Here is a 3,568-nt window from a genome sequence, read left to right on the forward strand (position 1 = left end):
AAGGGCTCAGGGCCTGGCCAGCGAGTCGAATGTTTGTCGCAGTAGGTGCTGTCATGGTCGTGGTCGTTGTTGCTTGGCAACAGTGTCTGTGTCCTCCCTGTTTCCTTAGTTGTCTACCTGCTCTATCACTTAATAAACAACACAGGCACTAAGTACATATGAAAACAAAGGAATGTGGGGAACCTTAACAAACTGCTCATGTACAGAACTGCATATAAAATGAATGTGGAATTAAACTCACTCACCTTCTATTGCACGTTTATCACTCCGTGGAGAGTGAGTCGGTAGGTCTGTGTTCACAGTGTAATCACAGCTCAGCTCCCTGCTGAATGCAGACTCTAAGTGCTTCTGTAGGTCAGTATTATGTATGTAAAAATTACAGACCTTTCCCCCTGTAGTCCATGTTGAAGTGAAGGGCTCAGGTGTGTCTCCAGTGTACAGATAACAGCTGATATTTTTATTAGTTTGCTGGCTAAACATGCAGGCGATATAGACCATCCCACCTCCAGCAGCCTGATTGACTATAATGTGAGGTTTTCCTGGCTGCCCTGTGTGGAAAAGGAAACACTTTACATGTGAGAAAAAACATAATCATTGCAGTATCTGAGTTATACTCCCGAAAAGACCTTAAAACTTAATGCTACTGTCAAACTAAATGTTATTCCAGATTAACATTTTTTTTTAAGTAAATTATAAACTGATTAATTCTTACATGTGCTTAACCACAGTGTCACATGTAGAGATACAGACGTCCCTCACACACACTCACAGAGTCTGGGCTACATGCCTGTCAGTGCAGGAGGAACCTAAATCATTCCAATAACTAACATGCTCTGTTTAACACCACGACCTATTTAGACACTCAGGCACCTCCAAGCATACAGCCCACAGTAAAGGTCAAATACACAGCAGACACAGGCAATTACGTTTGGATAATGTGAGAACATGGCCTAGTTTTCATGTATACTAACCTTGTGCTTCACTGAACTGAATGAAACCTAAAAACAAAATGAGAAGTAAAATTACTGAAGAAAGGAAAGAAATGTAACATGAAATGGCACGTTTTAAATAACAAGGCAAAGTAATGAAAAACAAAGCCAATCAAGACAGACACAACTAATGAAAGGATAACTCACCATTGATGAGGATGACAAGAAAGAGAGAAGCACTGGAGGAGAAGGACAACTTCATTTCTGAATCGGATACAATAAAGTCTGAGTGAACAAAGAGGGAGCTGCATATGTGTGATTCTGGTTACGCAGCATGTAGGGTGTGAATTAGGAAGTGCGGACGGGGTGGAGCTGTGCTCACCACAGACATACAGAGTGCACGAGACGACACGGTACTCAGCAGGGCGCCACTCTAAACCTTTCACTTTGTCTCATTAGGTAAAATGCAACTAAATGCTTTCCTCAAAACTCATTTTGCAAAATGCAAAGGTTATTCTGATGTAGATTAAATGTCACTCTACAAGTTGCTTATTTCATATAGTGCATATTGGTTTTGGCCGTCTCACTTTTAAGGTGGATGTCCAGCAGAGATGGGCTGTCTAAGGCTGCCAAAGAGTCTCTGAGTGGTGAGCAATGGTGACTAAAGGTGGACCTGATGCAAGTATATAAACAAAAACATAAACGAGGTCACCAATGTTAAAATTGCAATGATGAGTGTTTATTTTTGCAGTAGTGCTCATGGGCAGAAATGTAAAAAAAAACTGTGATAAAAACTGTGGCCATAGAAGGAAAAAACACTCTTCTTAATGCTTGAGGTTTTGGAGGTTAGAGGCCGATACCTTTTGTCAGCCTTGAGATGATTTTAGCCGTCCTTGTGATGTAGGCTGGTGTAGAGGGAGTCAACCAGTGAGAGGCTGCATCAGTTAGATGACCTTACATGTCTTGGAGAGGAGATGCTTCATCGTGTGCCTTTGCTTCCATACTAGATGATTATGCATGAACTGAAAACTCTGGAATTGTGAGAGTGCAGTAAAGAGGTTCTTAAAGGACCATCACAGAGGCAAACACTTTGGGGGGGGGGGGGATGGAGGTGAGGAACTGGTGGGTCACTTAGATGTTGGTATTCGTAGCCTTGGCCATCCATTTCAGGGGAGTGTGGTCTATAAGCAGAGTAAAGAGCCAAAAGAGGAGGTAGTACCTCAACTCGCTGATGATCCATCCGATAAACAGGACCTCACACTCGATGGGGATGAGCTTCTACGAGAGGCTGAGTACTGGATGTTCCTCATGCCTGAGGTCCTGGTTTAAGATGCATTAGCATTGACCCAGAAGGGCATTGTAGACTGGCTTATTCATGATGGATAGTAGGCTCCCCTGCCTTGGTCCTCCTGACAGGGGGCAGCTTGTCCTTTTCAGTGTTGTCCAAAATGGATGGTTTGTGTAAGACAGTGATAGTACCCAGCCAATATGAGAACGGCCCTTATTTGGTTCTTGGTCACAGGATGAGGGAGGAGTTTCATTGCCTCTGCCTTATATAATAATAATAATAGCAATAATGGGGCCAAGCACACAAGCATGGCGTAAACGTCATGGAAAAAACCCAGGGTGCAGAGGTGTGAAGCGACAGTGCTAACCACTGCACCACTGTGACACTCCTGAAAGTCAGAAAGCGGAAATACATGACCAGAGGAACATATATCATGTAACATAAGCTGACACGCTGAATGATGCATTCAAGAAAAACTGGAACACAGATCAGGAGCAAGTACAGGAAGCACTTCGCTGAGTAAAAAGATATGTTTATAAATTCTGCCTAAAACGGGAGATGAAGGATGTTCTGTGGTAACGAGTTGCAAAGTTTTTGAGCTAAAAAACCAAAAGCCCTGCCATCCACAGAAGACAAGCAAAGGCGAGACAGCATTAGGAGAGCAGTAGCTGCAGACCTGAGGGAATGGGCAGGTGTATAAAGGAGGAGGAGCTCTGCGGTGTCCTGGGGAGCAAGACCATGTACGGCCTAAAAGTCACCAGAAAGAGTTTGTACTGTATATGTCATGGATATTCCCTTAGAGCCAAATGTCACAAGGTTGCAGACATATTTAGTAGAATTAACCAGAATACCATTAATGTAAAATTATATATCATTTGTGACAGACAGGCATTGGAGTGAATTTTTAGCACTTTAACTGTGTCAGCATATAGTTTTAGGATGCTAAATTTCATCCATATCAAAGGCAGCGTGGCTTTGCTGCAAAATTTGTTTGGCGATGACGGGCAAACAGCTTTGAGAATCAAAAATCCATCTGATACCTCTTGTGAGGCTTGGTATGAAGACCATCTCTGACAAATTTGGAGAAGATTGGACAAAATTTGTGGCCTGTGGAAAATTCTTGCATTTTCCAAAAGGGTCTAGCTGCAGATGCCTGTAGAGTGGAGCTCCACCGGAAATATGATGATGATGATGATGATGATGATGAAAACCCTTTATTGCTGTTGCAATATACCATGTCACTAGTCACAAGTACCAGCGAAAAAACTGGCCATCAACCTGACCATGCATATACAAACATCACATTATAGGGGGTAGACAGGTCAGGAAGACGGGGGACATAGGAAGAACA

General features: G+C 42.9%; 1 long non-coding RNA gene across 1 annotated transcript; it reads right to left on the minus strand.

Annotated features, from left to right (window-relative positions):
* Nucleotides 1–251: 251 nt before the first annotated feature.
* On the minus strand, nucleotides 252–1,264 carry LOC111853299 (uncharacterized). Its single transcript, XR_002840430.2, has 3 exons — nucleotides 1,137–1,264; nucleotides 972–998; nucleotides 252–548 (listed from the first exon to the last, which is right to left on the minus strand). It is a non-coding gene; the product is annotated as an uncharacterized lncRNA (long non-coding RNA).
* Between the last annotated feature and the right edge of the window lie 2,304 nt (nucleotides 1,265–3,568).

The sequence above is a fragment of the Paramormyrops kingsleyae genome, chromosome 9, assembly GCF_048594095.1.
Source record: "Paramormyrops kingsleyae isolate MSU_618 chromosome 9, PKINGS_0.4, whole genome shotgun sequence".
Taxonomy (NCBI): Eukaryota; Metazoa; Chordata; class Actinopteri; order Osteoglossiformes; family Mormyridae; genus Paramormyrops; species Paramormyrops kingsleyae.